Here is an 18,860-nt window from a genome sequence, read left to right as displayed (position 1 = left end):
TCGCCATCGCCTGCACAGACGGTGCCAGGCGCCCGAAGTGAGCGCCGAAGGTCCAGTTGCTGTCGAGGGTGATGCCAGGATACTTCATGCTGGTTCCGACCCCGATCTCAGCCCCCTCCAACCTCAGGCAATAACTCGCTAGAGGCGTCCCATGATTGCGGCAAAACCACATTGCCTCGGACTTCTCGGGGGACACCCTCAGTCCCAATCCCTTGATCTCGGCGATCACGCAGGCCATCGCTAGCTCCGCCAGGCGGGGTTCTACCCCATGCCGTGCCCCAGACCAGCACCAACATGTCACGTAGCACGCCAGTGCCGAGTTCGGAGACATCGGCGTCCGAAGCACTGCGTCGTACGCGATGTTCCACAGCAACGGACCCAACGCCGAAGCCTGCGGGGCACCGCGGTGCACAGGCCTCCCGGTCACCCATCCGCCCGGATGGTATAGACGATACTCCGGTCTCAGAGGAACGCCCGGATCACACCCTGCAGGTACGTGGACACTCGATGAAATTCGAGGGCCCGGCATATCCTGTCCCAGGGGATGCTGTTAAAGGCGTTGACCACGTCCAGCGACACGGCCAGCGTCACGTAACCATGTCGCTCGGCTCAATCGACAAAGGAGCGGACGCGAGCGAGAGCGTCGGTCGTAGACCATCCTCTCCGAAAACCGAACTGGCCGTCGTGCAGTCCCGGCACACTCCGGGACAGATACGATTCCAGGCGGGCAGCCACCACTCTCTCCAGCAGCTTGCCCGCCTTGTCCAAAAGGCACACCGGCCGAAAAGCGGAAGGCGAGTCCGGCGAGCGCCCCGGCTTCGGCAGCAGGACCATCCGCCCCTCCCTCCACGGGGAATTCACCCCGAGACAGGCATCCGTCAAACAGACGCATTAGTCTCGGGGCCAAGACGCCGGCGATGTCCTTCCACAGGCGGGCCGGGACTCCATCGGGACCCGGTGCTTTTCGCGCTCCGATCCTCCCGACGGCCCCGGCCACTTCTTCCTCAGTGGCCCTAAATTCCGGGCTCCACCTTCCCGCGGAGGCACGTGGTTCTTCTTCTGGCGGTTGAGGCTCCTGCTCCTCCTCTTCGGTAGGGCTGCCATCTCCTTCGTTCGCTGCTCCCGGGAACAAGGTGCCGACGAACTCGTCCAGGAATCGAGGGTCCATGCTCTCCGTTAAGGGAGGCGCCCATGGACGGAGTTTGTTCAATACCATTTTGTATTTTGCCCCCAGGGGTCAGAGTCGAGGCTGGCCAGAAGCTCGTCCCAGGCCCGCCTCTTCGCCTCCTCGATGTCTCGTTGCGGGAGCCTTCGCGCTTCGCTGTAGGCGTCGTACAGACGAGCCACCGTGTCTTCGTCCACGCGCCACCTACGGCGGGATCTGGTGTACCGGCGCCGGGCGCGGATACATGTCTCGCGGAGACGAGCTATCTCCTCCTCGTCGCGGCGGGTCACCGCCCACCGCGGGAATCTTCTTCTCCTTCCCGGTGGGCCGATGNNNNGTGGGTGCATGCCTCGCGGAGACGAGCGATGTCCTCGTACTACCAGTACACGCCGGAATGGCGTCCACGTATCGAGGATAAATCGAAGATCACGTCGCGATGCGACGATCATCGCGCTTCTCGTAGTGGCACGGCCGGCATGTAACGCACGTATTATAATAAATTCCAGGGTACTTGATTATACGTGACCACGTGAAGCGAGCGGCGGCAGCGCGACCGCCAGTACCAAGTAAATTTGAAAGCTGTCACGTGGTTGAATAACCGTAATCAGGTCGCCTGAAAAACATTCACCACGTGACCGTATTATAAGAATCGATTTTGCGCCCGTTTGCACATATTTACTTTGACTTGTACGTATACCAGGGATTCGCTCGTTTCTGTACATCCACTACTAAAATGAGTTTAGATAATGAAACGAGAAGCTTATCGGCGGAAAAACGTTATTCGAGTGAGTCCAGAGCCTGGGGATCCGCTGCTTCTCGACGGTCCTTGAGGCAAACCGTTCTCTTCGGGATCCTCTGACCGAATTCAAGCACGTTGCGTTTACGCTTCGACCACGATTTCCAACGGACAACGGTCGACGATAGCGTTCTATTTTGCGAATAGAAACCGAAGGACGCGTACTTGTCCATTTCCTCGTCCAGAATTGGTCAGCGCGCCCGTACATCCCTATCGTCGATTTGAAATCGCGGCTACGTAGTTGAGCTCACGGCCACGAACAAATCCGCGTAACTCGGTCGAAAACTGCGTTGTGTGTTACTTTCACTGTTATTTCCCCACGAAAACGATCTTCCTTTCCGTTTGCTTACTCGCTTTACTTCGATACCTATACGCCACCATTTCCCTCTCTGGCTCGTCGAGTCCACGATTTACCGGATTCCAGAGGGTCGACCGAACGAAAAATCTTTTCTTCAATCACTTGGCAGCGAAAGTGTTATCGAGCTCTGTCGACAAATAAGAGATTTTTAACATTGCCGCTCGGCTGCCGGGCAACTTCGGTTGATCGAAAACGAGGCATTTTAGAAAAACTGGCCGTCGACGATCTCAAAATTTTTACAACGAAGCGTGAAAGTTTTCTTCAGTCGCGTGTAAGAACTTGCGTTTTACAACTACGAAACAAGAAGGAAACCGGATCTAGGAAAGTTTTGCACTCGGTCGTTCGTGTAATAAGATATTTTTATTCCCTTTTATTTTCAGGGTAAGGTATTACGCAGGGCCATTTCGAGAGTTTCGTTTTGAACGAGTTGGGATGCGTTCGACGATTTGTTATTTCAGCTCCGCGTCGGAAGCGATTCTTTTTTGTTCTTCTTCTCCGTTTCTTCTTTCTTTACAGTCGCTTCGTTAGTAGGCGAAACTAGGACGCGCGGTCGTATTTGCCACGAACAGAGGCAACGAAACGTTTCGTTGCGACGCGAAAGTTGGCCCGATATAAGGCGAACAGAATTAATAATTGCAAGCTGCGCCCGGCAAATTCTATGTGTTTGCAAGGAACGCTATCTACAACAGATATTCCGGTGTCAAGAAAGAAAGAAAAAAAGGAAGCTTCGAGCTCCACGGATGATCGAGAAACTTATGAAAACTATACGTTACTTGACTTTCCTCTCGCGGTATCTAAGGAGCGTTATGCCGTTTTCAACGTCGAGCCGATAAAAGTCGTTGCGAAATCTGATATTCCGATACCAGAGGAACAACGAAAATCAGTAGATTTTGGGGCAATGCTTCGCTCGGAGGACGTCTTGCTCGAAATCATTAAAACTTGTACGAGACGTCTTCTAGTCTACGCAGCGTACTCATCTTTGAATAGTTTCAACCGTCTTTGACGCGCCCACCGCTAAAAGTAACGCGGTAAATCTGAAAGCTACGGAAAAAGGTCAAAGCTGGCGCTGATGATATCCGACGCGAGAGACCGAAACCTTGCCGGATAATAGCGGATCAAGAGAGGTGTCCTACGGGTAAAGAATTCCAAGATTTCTGTCAAGATAAACACTAAACTCCACTTAATCTCAACCTGGAGCGAGTAGGACCAACAGACAGGTAGAGCGTATTATGGGTACGTTGAAAATTATGTGCACAATCATAGAAACGACCGGGCGATCGTGGCTAGACGCGACTGGCAAAATACAACTGGCTTTAAACTACACTACCAACCGCGAGACTAAATCGAGTCCATTGGAACTATTAATTGGTAAAACTGCAAAGACCTTACGACTCGTTGATACCCGATAATATCGAAAAAAGAGAAGTAGATATCTGTGATGTAAGACAGCAGGCAATAGAGAATATAGAGATTAGTGTTAAGTACGACAAAGATGGATTTGACAAAACTAAAGCTAAAATAGTTAGATTTAACCTCGGTGATTTTGTATTCCGCAAAATTGAAGAAAGAAACCAAAGTAAATTAGATCCGAAATTTAAGGGTTCATTTGTAATAGCAGAGATTTTTGAGGGAGACAGATATTCTAAAAACATTAGACGGCAAACGCTCTTACAAGTACAGTCACGACAGGTTGAGGAAAGTGCCAGATAGTCGCATTTCTGCGGATTTGGACGTTGGTAGTAGTGGCGAGGACAGTGACCAAAGCGATATGAGTACCCCGACCCCTGAGGGTCATTAACCCAACGCCAGGAAGCTGAAGCGGTCGTGTACTCACATGCACTGCCAGCGGCAACGCCACAAAGCTGAAGCGGTCGTGTACTCACATGCACTGCCGGCGACAATTTTACGAATCCAAATCGGCCATATATTCGCACGCCATATATGTCACTACCAGTGACAATGTAATAAAACTCTGCGCGGTCGTGCAATCTACAAAATCAAGATTCAACTGGGTAAAAATCGCAAGTAGTCCATCATGCCATTACGATCCGACTGATAAACCACAGGATGCAACTAGCACTTTGAATACAAATTATAATGCTACAAATTCTCGTTCTCTTTCATTTTTCTGTTATCAAACCTCCGAACGAAATTTCATTGATGGAATGGACTCTTGACTTATTTGGAACATTTAGTTGAACGGTAAATAATATGAGTTACGTCGAGTCTAATGTTGGAAAAACAATATTTTAGTTACACACGAGGATGTGTGATTGTCAGGATAGCTGTGTCGGAGATTAAAGGACATCGAAGCCTCCCCTTTGGAATTTCGGGATAATCCTCTAACACCGTAATCTAGATTCTATCATAAGCGCAATTAAACAATTGTCGTCTTTCGATCCGATTGTATTTATTTGAGATTTGTGATAGTGAGTTTGGGCTCGAGGCGACAGCCAGTCGCCAGCCAGTCGCCGGACGTAGCCATGGTCACGGGATGAACGCTTTGTCTAACAAAGGTATAGAGTAATTCTATAGTGCTCCTTAAAAGAAATATTTGTAGCGGCATGCGACAGTAAACATTCCAACGGTTTCTATCCCGTGACTCGCTACACGCAGATCCTATTCTTCGGATGTGATGGTTACCAGATGCCGACAGTACGTGATCAGCTAGCCCGAGGGCCGTTATAAACACTAAGATCTAGTTACCTAAAGTCCTTCAAACAGACAAACAGTCTTTGTCCCAAGTATGGGAAGATAGGGGACATCTATTTTTCTCGCGGACGACGCTTCCCGCTAGAAATTTTCCCTCAAAGGCGGCTAGCACCCTTCTCTAACCACCAACATGAAAATTAACCAATTAACAGCTCCGTCAATTTCCCTCACTTCCCGAACGAAGGCATCTCTTCACGAAACCGATGATCTCGTCTTCTTAGACACACCACATCATAGTTTTCCTCTGCAGCATCATCGCGAAGGAGACTCATTCTCTCGTGAGGTCGCATTAGCGAGTTACATGACTCTTTACGCTCGGTGAATATTTTACGTTTTCAGAGAGAGCTAGTTTAGTAATGCTTGTACCGTAGGTAAGTAAATCGTGTCCGACTTAGACTTTGAAAGATAGTACGTTTGTTATCCAGTTGACCGCGGATTCGTTATTGGATCTAGGATCATTGTCATTAGCTTCTCGAGTATCTAATTACCACGGTTACTTGTCAAATTCTGCAATAATCGTATTTGCACTAATTAATGTCTCCTCTATTACGTAACAATAATGTATAATCAAAACGAAGATTCGTTTCACGCCCCTAACCCTAATCATAATGCGAATCCGACATATATGTCGGAGATGAAAGGAAAACCGGAGCCTTCCCTTTGCAATTTTGGGAAAATCTTCTAATACTTTAGCCTAGATTTTATCAAAGCTGTAATTAAGCAATTGTTGTCATTTGTAATTGTTCGATATTTGTGATAGCGAAAGTGGATTCGAGGTGACAACTGGTCGCCGAACGTAGCCACGGTCACGGGATAAATGTTTTGCCTGACGAAGGTGTGGATCGGTTGTATAGTTCTCCCTAGAAATCACATAGAATTGTACTTTGGAGATGTCGATATAATGGGACACATGTTGTATTAGGAATCAAACTCCAGACAGAAACTGCCTAGCAACGGCGTTTGGATTTTTCTCGATTCTTCCAAAGAGTACACAACAAACTTTTGGCAGAAACTGCCTAGCAACGGCGATTGGAAACTTCTCGATGTCTCCAGCGAGCATATAACAAACAAATGCAGTCGTACAGCGAAAAAGATTTTCATCAGATATTCATTCCTCTGATCGCCTTGGAAAGTGATACATCGAGCAATTTACCGAGTGTCTCAGCAATCGTATTTTTTTGTGTTTAAAATTATTCTACGCATAGTAAAGAGTTATCTCGTTGACCGTGGATTCGTTTGAACCCAGGAACATTGTTAATAGCGTTAATTAAATTCATTATTCGTAAAACCTATTAATCGTTAATCTCATTATTCGTTAAATTTATTATTCGTAAGACATATTAATCGTTACTCTTATTATTCGTTAAACTTATTATTCTTTAATCTAATTATTAGTTAAACTTATCGTCTGTTAATCTTATCATTCATTATACTCAATATTCATAATATTTTGTAAAATCTTGTATATTCGCGTAAATATAATCTCTGTCTCGTAAAATGATGGCTAACTCAAACGAAGAATCGTTACGCGCCTTAAATTCTAATGTTAACCCGACATATATAATAAATATTTAATAGATATGGTTTTTTATAAAATTCAATTTTATAAAAATATTAGCGTTGTTTTGGTTGGCTTATGTAATAATAACCGTTAATATATAATGCATGTGTAGGTGCAGAATTGGGAATTAAACGATGTAGTGTTCTTATTTTTGGTTAGCAGTTCTCAAAGAGATTGAATCTGTTTAAAATTATTCTACGCATAGTAAAGAGTTATCTCGTTGACCGTGGATTCGTTTGAACCCAGGAACATTGTTAATAGCGTTAATTAAATTCATTATTCGTAAAACCTATTAATCGTTAATCTCATTATTCGTTAAATTTATTATTCGTAAGACATATTAATCGTTACTCTTATTATTCGTTAAACTTATTATTCTTTAATCTAATTATTAGTTAAACTTATCGTCTGTTAATCTTATCATTCATTATACTCAATATTCATAATATTTTGTAAAATCTTGTATATTCGCGTAAATATAATCTCTGTCTCGTAAAATGATGGCTAACTCAAACGAAGAATCGTTACGCGCCTTAAATTCTAATGTTAACCCGACATATATAATAAATATTTAATAGATATGGTTTTTTATAAAATTCAATTTTATAAAAATATTAGCGTTGTTTTGGTTGGCTTATGTAATAATAACCGTTAATATATAATGCATGTGTAGGTGCAGAATTGGGAATTAAACGATGTAGTGTTCTTATTTTTGGTTAGCAGTTCTCAAAGAGATTGAATCATTGGTATCGATGGGGCTCACTACGCCGTTCAAAAATTCAGAACAATTTAATGATTAAACTGAGTTAGAAAGTGTAACATCTAAATAAAGTAGTAGCCCCTGACTAGGTATAAAGGAGTGGTAATGGTTAAAATTGGAAAAACAGTAGGACGATTTGCGAATTGTAAATAAAAATTAGTTATTTATATTATTAATCTTACCTTGACAAGATGAAAGAGGATAAATTTCGTTATCACTGACAGGGCCAGGTTTGCAGTTCCTAACATTAAATAAATTTGATGTTTGAAGAAATCTGTAGAAGAATGCAGTAACATTAAACTAAATAGTAACAGTATTATTTTGATTATAGTTCAAACAGTTAATCTAATAATGAAGTAGTTTGATTTGAAAAGTTTTATTACGAGTATAATAGTATATGTAAATATTGCCTCACCTTGCCATGGTGGTAATACCAGCTAGATATTTATTAACAGGACTGCAGGGCCTGTCCTTAAAGTAAATTAAATTAAATTAAATGAGAATCAACTAATTAAATAAATAATATTGGATGATTTTAACTAATGGCTGCACGAGGGCCTATGGTACGTACCTGTTTGAGTGCAGGTCGAGTTTGAGTACAAGTCGAACGACTAATGCTGACGTTTGGGCTGTTGACGAGTATGTAAGTTTGTAATATGGTTCTACCACTTTATGATATCTTTTGTAATGCACTTAATCGCCACGAGCAGAAGCGACGTTTATCGGGACTGGCATTCGGCGCTATGTTGTGATAAAGACCTGCTCTTCGGAGCTCGATTCTGAGATCGCTACGCTTACGTCGGATGAGAGTGCCGTTTACAACACTAGGCAGTTGACGCCATATTGGGGTGATTGCTTCCTCCATTATCACATAGTAGCCTGCTGAGATATTGTCGGCTTACAGTAAGTTCCGCCCTTAAACTTTTTGAATTTGATATTGCCAAGATAGAATGAAATAATTTTTAAATAATGTACAATATGCCGGTGCTGTTATGGGCTGTAACTGACAAAACTGAGAATTTTTATTTATGCTCGTGCTAGTTGTTTAGCATTGCTTACTTTGGTCACTGTACTTACTAACGTTATGTAATTTACGGTAACTTTGGACATCAATAAGGTAAATGATCTTGACTTCAAAACCAGAATGGTGGGTGATGATGGTGGTGTACTGAACGGGGTAGATTACTGATGCGTACAATGATTAAAAAATGTGAAACAGCATTAGCCTCGTCTGGCTTCGGCACGGTCGAACGATGCATAAAGGGCGTCGGAAGCTCGGTGATGCGTTGAGTTTTTGGATCTCGTAAGTGAAGGGTGGCACTCACTTGGCACGGTAGGTCTTCTTATCGCGGAAGCCAATGGTATCGACGTGAAGAGACGCGCACGGGTCTGTCAAGCGGTCGCCATCTTGGTACGGACTCGTACGGACTCATACGGACGGATCATTACTCAGGACAGCTTATAGAATCATCATCAGCCTGGTGCCGATATACGAATTGGTAGTGCCACCAATATGCTGTACGTACAAGTTATGATATGTAATGTTAGACGAGTATACGGAACGTGCCGTACGATCTGGGGATTATTGCTAGTCACGACAGTTTGGTATTCGAGTACTGAGTGACACCTGTGGAGCTGAGCGTGTACTACGGTGTATCGAGAGCCAGCTGCATTGTTAAGAGTATTATTCTCTTCACTTTTTGTTATTGGCCTATCGCCCTGTTAGTTTCAGATTGGGAGAGTGAGCTCAGAATAAGTTGGAATAGAAGGAATTTACTAAGCGAAAGTTCCCGACAAAATGGTTGTTTGCAAAGTTTTATTTTCGAGACACCATGTTGCTGTACGTGTCAATATGTCTCCAGGCGCGATGCTCGAGTTCCATTCGCAACCTCCATATTACAGACCACTTGTTTGTTGACAGAAATAGAGGCTGCTCTAAGTTAATTCCGTTGTTGTGCTGTTACTTTGGAGATGTTTTTTGGGGATTTCCGAAATTTTCTCGCGGTTCAAATCTATTTCAGATAATGCCTTATAGTAGCAGCTATCTACTGGCCAAATCGTGTTTCAGGAAGAAACCTCGAAGCACGAGTAATTACTTTGAACTCTGAGTCAGTTGACCTTATATAGTCGCCTGCTCGAAAGTTCCATTATGATATTTCATTTATAAGGAGGGCAAGCGCTGTTTTCTCTTAAATATTTGGTTGATGTGAAGTATTGTCAAGGAACAAAACATAGTTTAATAATGGATATACAGATTTAGCTTCATATTGGCTTCTTGAAAATCTTGAATGCTGCAAGCGATGCTCTGTTCTTACCGCCGAGTTACTTGACTCGTCTAGGGGATCGTCGCCCTATTATTTAGTGAAGTGAGAGGAGCCGGTTCACTGTTGAGCTATGTTGCTGCGGTATAAACGTGAAGATTTCCCCTATAAGTTTAGAGTTTGAGCTTTGTATTGTAGTATTTAGCCGTTTCTCCAAGGGCAGTGTTAGGGTTGCGGTTCATATTTAGCCATCAAATATATCGCGATGAAATAAGGGAATACAGAGGTTAGGACAATAATCTAGTTTATTATCCGATGAAATTTGACGGCAAGTAATTTTTGAGTCGCTTGTTTCACGAACGAATCTTATTTATTTGTTTCGTTCTTCGTTAATATTCCAAATTCTCTTTTGCTATCGCCTTTTTAACACTAATAATAAGCGTTGAGAGCAATCTTGATGTGAACAGGATGATCAAAATTTTTACACCACACGCAACAAGGTTGATTTGTATTATCCTCTGGAATCTGGATTAATACGTTCATCTGAATTATAATTTATCGTTGAATTTAACGCTGCGGCAGTCTGTTGCAATTAGAAGCCACATGGCCTAAACGTTGGCAAGTATTACATTGCATTTCGTTTGTCAAATCTAATTGCTGGTAAAAAGTCGGAGGCAAAATACTGAAAATCAGCCGAAGATCAGAAATTGAAGAAAATTTTAGGTTGACTTCTGACACCAATCTCATCAGGCCCGGTCACATAACTGGTTTTAAAAGTTGAGAAATCAATTAATCGGAGAATATAAGAATTCACATAAACCTAGATGAACAAAAGAAATAACGATAAGTGTACAATTTTAAATTAGATCTTTAAATCTATCGTTTAGCTAGGCCTGGTAAGATTAGTGTTATTAAATAGTTTAGTAATCGTTGCGCGACATTTTGAATATTCATTCGTATAATAATTAGCAAACTAACTTTCCTTCGTCGATTCCTTCGCTATAATTAATTTTCATTATTTACATCCTTCACTATACATTTCTTAATTTTCCGTATTCAAGATATTTCTTAGAATAACAATCATTGGATTGGTCAAAATTTCAGATACTATATCGTGATAATAAAAATGTTATAGAGAAAATATCAATGGACTTCAAATTTGCAACCGTGAGAAAATTATTCTCTTACCACATTTTTCGCTTAGGAATAAATAACTTTTCTCTTTTATTATTTTTATATTAGTATTAAAAGCGCTTAACCCTTCATCTGCATACTGGGTCTTTGCCGACAGGTAATTTTAAGTAATTTTTCATTTTCTGCATGCTGTTGTTTCAATCTTGCTTTGTTTAACGAAATTAAGGTTGTAGAGTCAGGTAACTAAGGTAATAAGTTAGACAAATGTGTCTGTGATGTTGCCAGTAGGGCTACAAATTATTGTACGATGTTTGTATATATCGGTGTAGAGAAAGAATCGTGCTGAAAGAATCGTAATTCGAAAGATTCCTGCTGCGTAATCCGAAAGGAAGTGCTCCGTAGAATAGGAATGTTTTTGTTGATGTATACGTTTCTTTGTTTAGTAACGTGTAATCGTTAACTGCGTAGCTGCTTGAGCCACCGGCTCGTATGTCCCCCCTTCCCTTGCCATTTTGGAAGTTGCTATGCGAAACTAAGGTACAAGGAGTCTAATTTCGTACCGATAACGTGGATAGCGTTGCGTCAGGTTTGTAACGTATTGTAATCTATTGGTGGCGTCGGTTATTTATTACTTTCATTTTCGTATATTTTTCGTGTATTTTTCGCATTATTCATTACTATATTTTTTTACCATCGTTTAATTTTGTAACTTATATTTTTTTTTGATAAAGGTGACGCACAAGTAAATTCAAGTACTTCAAAGCAAGATTTCGCATGCGTTTCTGTAGTATTATTTAAGTATATTTAGTTGTGAACTTTCGAATTCTTGCAAATATTTTCAACTGTTTATAACACGGGATTATAGTGTATTACTGGAGTGTATATCTCATATTCTAGTATCGAACATTCATAGTATAATTCCTGCAAATGCTTACATTGCATTCATGGTACTCGTAAACATTTGTTCGATATTGAGAAATATCTTATAATTTTAAATTAATATTTTTCATGCGTAAAAGAAAAGTAGCAGTATTTTCTAAATAAACGTTCGATAGAGAAAAGAAGAAAAACATCGAAACGATATTTCGCTTCTTTTCTACTCCCCATTCCACCCCACCCCACCCATAAACAACTTTATTTTTAGGGAATATTTGTGATCGCGTGCAATGCGGTTTGTAGTCAGTGTTTGTTCCGCAAAAGTATTTTTCAATATTTTCAAATCATAGTCGTTTTGATGAAATACAATTATATAATCATACGCGAAAGTAATAAAATTTTATCATACAATTTTGTAGGCGACATTAGAGTTCTTGTTTGCCGATCATAATTTTAGCGGTCGCGGTAATGTGGTCTTATTTTATATTCTTTTTTCATATCTTTATTTATTAGTTCAGGATAAGTCTTCTTGCACATCGCGATTATAATCATTAATTTTTTAATAATTAGTTTAAACGTATAAATTTGAGAATATATTCGTGGTACTTACAAATATGTATAATAGTATTCGGTATAAATATTTGCAAAAGGCAAATATCTAGACGAAAATACCTGTATGACACAAATACACTTAATCTTAAGCAATGAATTTTAGTATAAATAAGAGATATCAAAGCGATTTCGTTTGAGCATTTAATAGCGAAGAAATCGGACACCCTTCGACTTCGTTGGAATGAAAGATGCAATTTTCACTCAATGATAGTGACGATACATGCAATACACGATACGTACATTTCGTGACAATATTAAGTCACATTCTTTTATTTGACTTCGGATATTATAAACGGAAATAGAATTTAAAATACGAATTAAAATTCATTTCCTTTCCGAACAAGAATGTGTGAAATTTTATCTGCAAGAAGAAACTTCGCGACAGGCAGATTTTTGAATCAAAGCAATGATTTTGAACACTGTTTCTGCATTTTCGGAAATGTGCTTTGACGAAGAGATTGCCTGAGATTATTTCTATCTTGGTAATACATTTAGAGTCAATTATTCCATTTCATCGAGTCTTAGTCGTTTTTCAATTAATGCTACATTTTTGATAATATTAAAATTTCAATAATTTATTACATTAATAAAGCAGAGTTAATATAATACAAAACGAAGTAATAAAATGTAAAATCAAAAAACGTCAGTCCGTTAAATAGAAATGAGACGAACTAATCATGTTTTTAGATTAGGATTTTCAGATTTAACAATTTCCGTGCCCATTGTCAGGATCTCCTTTACGTGCCCAGGTGCTACTTGAATGGGAAAAAGACATTGGACACGATGACTATAATTTATGCAAAAATTTCTCAGCTGCTGACCATGTGTTAGTGTATCGTGCACGCCGTATTTTGCACATTGTGTGTGTGTGTGTGTGTGTGATTAGGCTGTGGAATTGCGTCGTTTTTCTCATTCGCTACAAATTAAGGTACGAAAAATGTGGAGACATATATTAATTCAAATTATGTATCAATACAATCGCAATTCGTGGTAATATTAGCTACACGATTAAATGTAACCAGGCTGTTAATATTGCTGTAAATTACAATTATAATTCCAAGTTTACTTATATTTATTTTAACGATATAATTTCTTTAGATGTGTTTTATCATATTTTGCGCAATGGTCACTAGCCTTCGTCAGTCGATTTCAGAAAAATGGTTCGTAAATTAGAGTGTGCATGTTGTGTGTTAAGCTTGGGTATTGGAGGCGTCTCGGGACGTTTTCTCTAGTGGAGGCTCTTACGCCCTCGTGTTATGTGTGAGAACCGTGGAGGTGAACCCCTGATCGGTTAGACGCGTTTTCGAGTGACCAATCTGCTTCAGGGAATTTCATTTAAGCTGGCACGAATGGAACATGTCATCGTCTCTGGCTTTGCCCGTCGATTTATTTAATTTCGCTGTCGTGATCGCGAGTGGTTTTCGAAACGAACGTTAATATTGCTCGAGCATGCAGATGCGAACGGACAGCGATCGATATATGATCGTTGTTCATTCATGTGCACTTGGATCAGCTTCAGCGATTTATGTTTTTATTTCATCTTTGTACTTTATTTTTTGGTTTGCGATTTTGAAAGTCTCGAGCTTACATGAAACTTCAGCGGGCATTGCGCCCGAAGAAAGAAGAGGTTACGAGCCGAAGAGGCCCGGCAAACTGCCAACAAGAGGACAAGTACCAACGACTCCCCATCCTCTGGACTATCCAGAGAACGGGAAGCCATTCTTGTTACTACTTTGTCACTACGCTCGCTTTTAGTATTTGTAGTAGTAGTAGTAGTTCTTTGGCCGATGTATATAACAGATAGTAAAAGTTGAAAGACAAGTGTTTGTATGTATCGTCGGAGAAAGGGATGAACGTAACGGGTTAAAACAAAAACTAGCCGGACGAGAAGGGGTGGAGACTTTACCGCGGCTTGGTAGATAAGCTAGATTTATGCGACGAATACAGAAGTTCGTAGTCAGATTACGATCGATCTGTCTGTACTCACGATCCCTTCGTCATCTCCAAGTTCGCATTCGACGACAACGGACAGCGTTGTACTGCCGAGGATTAAAATAGTTTAACTTTCGATTGATTATATTGGTACAATGCAATTACGTTTCCGAAGTTCCGAGTTGACCTGTACGTTCTGTCGTTTCGGTTTTTTAAAAAAAGGAAATTCAATTGTTTCAACTATAATTTATATTACATAGTTAGTCTTCGATACAATATTCAGCGTTATTAATTGTACGCGTATATACGAATTTTTATGAAATTGTTAAGGTATAGAGATGATTCGGAAATACAAATAGTTCACTTTATTTCACACACAACAGTTATATATTATACTCCGAAGACCTCGATAACCTTCTTGCACGCACGCTTGTTGTCAACCGACTCTTCTAGATTCTTCTAACAGGCTCCAATCATCTTTTGTCTCAACTGAGACCTGGACGCCCTCTGACGCTTACATACACATTTACATGTACAGTATAACTGTATCATCTACCTAACAGAAATTACAAGAAAAGTTCCAAAGTGATATTCAAGTTTCCATATACATATGTATGAGTATTATTGAAACAATTGAAATAGCTTCTGCAGTTTCTGAAATATTCTAAAACGTATATTTCTAATGTGAACGACCACACATAGAACTCAATATGAACACGTAAATCATTGCGTGTCAAATTGTTGAGAATTATGGATCTTTGAAGCGGAAATAATGTTATAGGAACACTAAATTTACACTGAGGATTCATATTAAAATAGTAATATATTTATTTCATGGACGATTTCTTATATATTCATCGATACACAGATGCACGCGTCTCAGCACTTTCTTCCATACCCGACTGTTAACCGACTGACTAGTTTAAACTCATCTGTTTTCGAGACGCCGCGCACACACATACCTCTACACACTGGTACCCACATACAAGTATCTCTACTACGCATTTAACCCAGTCCAGCATAGAAAATTATACATATTTCAACACAAATAATTTTACAAAGCTTTTGACTTTGGTCGATGTATGTTTCTTATCGTTGCAATTATTTTTTGTTGAACGATTCTGATAGCTAACACACTAAAGTGAGTTATGAAACACAACTTTGCGCGCCGATTTTACATCAAACACAAAAAATCATCAAAACATCGGAAATAAATCATAAATATTTACAAATGGGATAATTTATTCCTACCGTGAAACTCCCATCTATCTATAAATCAAGCGAAACTACCACAAAAAGTAATAAGACCAAGGGTCGCCACCCTTGGATGCCACGTCGGACCGAATGAAGTATGCGTACTCGCATGCAAATATTTAATTAAAGCAGCGCTAGTGGCAGTGGCATATGGGGTCGTGCCCGTTGTGTCCGCGCGTCTACACCCGACGGGGTGGCTCGAAGCTGACAAGGGGATCGTTCGTGCGGCTACTGTAAATATATGATTATGCATGAGATTCGCTGGTGCTGAGTGCACTTTGACAGTCGCCGTGCTGACATGCCGCCGTATTAACCCAGCCACGTGCTCCGCGAACTATGAATTATGACATTTTACCGAAACGACATCTGCGATGCGCTGATATGGCAGGAACCAAGAGTACATTAGGCACAGAGGGTTCGATTCAGTGCTCGAATGGTAGCCATATTAGAAGTGGTGAGACGGTCGGTTAGCTGATGACATCAAAGGATAACTGACAGTGAGATAGACATTTCTATGCGCTATCATTGGTAGGATGAAGAAGTGATTTTGTAAGAGATTTGAACAACAAATTGTCTATTTACGATGAGCTTGACGATGTAATCCAATTTCTCACATACCTACAGTAACATGTATACCTTATCTATCTAATTTTAAAGTTCTTTTAAATGATACACAGATTTTCACAAGATACACAGTCAGGTGTTGCATTTCCACCACCACGCAAATCACCACGCTGCCTCCTCCCATTTGTCTTCGAATTACCGACATTGTCTCTTTGCTTATGTCATGAAAATAATATTGAAACGCATCAGGACCATCCAAGTTGAATATTTTTCGCCTGAAAATAGTACCCTTCTTCATTTCTTTTCCAATGCATTCTTTCTTTTGCAACGCGTAAACGTTCTATTTTGTGTTTCGTTGTTAACGAAGGTTTCTTTTTCAATTTTAGCCTCTTAACATCTTTGCAGAATAGTAGAATTTGACGAACACTTGAAACACTGCCATTAACACTAGATTTTTCTATTACTTCCTTCGTTGTTAACTGCGAGTTCCAACTTGCTACACGCAAAATTGCTCGCTTATCACGATCGGATAACGATGACGACCGACCAGTACTTTTCTTTTTGTCATAATCTTCAACATTTTTTAAGAAATTGTGTATTACTTTACGACTTCTTCTTATTACTTTTGATAGTTTTGCTACTAATAACTGTTGCTGTTTTAGTTCAAGAATTTGCTTCTTTTCAGACTCGTTTAAATTTTTCCGCATCCCATGCTTACAAATTTATATAATATTGCGAGCTGAAGGACAAATCGAGCCACGTGTGGTCTTACCTCGGAGTATCAGCGACATTAGGACATACTGTAATAGTAAGTAAACTTCGGACAAAAACAATGTTGTCGCTTCGTGGAACCGTATAACAAAGGCAAATGGAAATTTACCAGTACCCTCTCGACCAGCATAAATAAACAAACGCGATCGTAAGGTGACCAATTTTCACCAGTCTCAGTCGCGTGCGCTTTTATTAGCAAGTTATACACAGTTTTAACGAATCTGTTAGTATCGAGCGTCTTAACGAACATCCTTCGTATCTATTTATTATTTCAAAATACACTCGACGATTTTAACAAAGAGTTATGACGTCATTTAAAACCACACGACCAATCATGCCTGCACAATATTCTGATTGTAATATTTAGATTCCCTTCGTAGATCAGGAAGTACTGAGCAATATCTAAAGATATTAACAGAGTGTGCTATCATTTCGACCTTGGTATGAAACAGTTTTTCTTTATCAACGACATTCTGACTTATTTCCAGCAAGTCGCATATTCTGAGTTCATAATGTTTCGATATTATACGTTTCAGACGAAAAATGTTACACGCGTCATTGAGAAACTAAAGATAGCACACCTGGGCAGTCGCGAGAATAATGTCGCGAGAAAGCCTAAGTGCTGACAGCCCCAACAATGTGTAGCGGTACATGAGCTAGAGGACAAATCGAGCCACGTGTGGTGTTGCCTCGGAATATCAACAACGTTAGGACATACTGTAATAATAATAAGTAAACTTCGGGCAAAAAGAACGTCGCCGCTTCGTGGAACCGCCTAACAAAGGCGAATGGAAATTTACCGGTACCCCCTCGATCAGCATGAATAAACGAACGCGATCCTAAGGTGACCAGTTTTCATCAGTCTCAGTCGCATGCGATCTCTTTAGCGAGTTACACACAGTCTTAGCGAATTAGTACCGAGCGTCTTATCGAACATTCTTTTAACGATCAGTATCGAGCAATCTACGGTTTTCTCTGCATTTATAATTACTTTAAAATATATTTGACGGTTTCAATATCGAGTGATCTCGTCATTAAATGACCACACGTTTTACAACATGTTCTTTCAATGAACATTATGGGTTTTAATATTGTTTAAATGTTAGTGTTTTATTATTATTTATCGTTGTTCGTTATTAATATTCTAATTTGTGACTATAAATCATTTATTGGTATGTCTCAGGTGCGTGCCATGATGCACCGATGTTCTGACGTTTTTTCGTAATTAAATAAAATATTGTTATTGTAATTATTCTTGCAAAATCAACGAAATACGTTGTATATTCATTTGTTATAATTAATTTAACTTCTCGTGTTACTTTCATTTTTTGTATTGATGCGTCCGTCAACATGGGCGCCTGAGATAAGTTATCTCCGTTTTGGGTGTCGCTACAAAACAGTTCGTTGTTTGGATTCTAGAATTTATTATTTTAATTCAGACTCGTGCCATTTGACTTGTATAGTATTGTAATATCGGAATATATTAAAGGTGTAATTTTGTCCGATTAATTATAATTTATTAATAATGGATTGAAAATACAGATATTAGTTAGACAGAGAAACGATGTTTGATTAACAGGAAAACTAAATGCAACGCTCGTATTTACATCAAATAACTTGACAACTATTTGATAACTCTCTCTCTCTCTCTCTCACACTAGCAATTCTAACACTCGACAACACTCGCAACTCAATTCTAACGACTCTATGCTTCGACGTCTCGATCAACTCTGATCCTCGCCAATGCATTCCTGCTCGGTCGTGCTCGCTCTTGCTCTCGTCCTCTCTCACACACACACACACACACTTTTCGGCTCACATATTCTGGCCTCTCGATTGCCACTCCTTGAAATATAAAACCGTACTTTTGTTCTGACGCTGCTTATCTTTTCTCGCGTCACTGTTACTAGGCGCTCTTGGACGTAAACAAACCACAAAAAGACGACGTACACGGTGTTTTCTAATTTCAGCCGATCTCCAATCAAAGCTATTCTACGATATTACAATTGTTATAGAACCGGACAAGTAACCGTGGTAGTTAGGTACTCGAGAAACTAATGACAATGATCCTAGGTTCAATAACGAATGCGCGGTCGACGGGACG

General features: G+C 40.2%; 1 long non-coding RNA gene across 1 annotated transcript; it reads left to right on the top strand.

Annotated features, from left to right (window-relative positions):
* Positions 1 to 7,739: 7,739 nt before the first annotated feature.
* On the top strand, positions 7,740 to 18,362 carry LOC117151843. The gene is made up of 3 exons (XR_004461981.1): positions 7,740 to 7,751; positions 18,120 to 18,123; positions 18,220 to 18,362. It is a non-coding gene; the product is annotated as an uncharacterized LOC117151843 (long non-coding RNA).
* The last annotated feature ends 498 nt before the right edge of the window (positions 18,363 to 18,860 follow it).

Source organism: Bombus impatiens, unplaced genomic scaffold, assembly GCF_000188095.3.
Source record: "Bombus impatiens unplaced genomic scaffold, BIMP_2.2 scf_0472, whole genome shotgun sequence".
NCBI lineage: Eukaryota > Metazoa > Arthropoda > Insecta > Hymenoptera > Apidae > Bombus > Bombus impatiens.
This window is presented reverse-complemented; position numbering and strand designations above follow the sequence as displayed.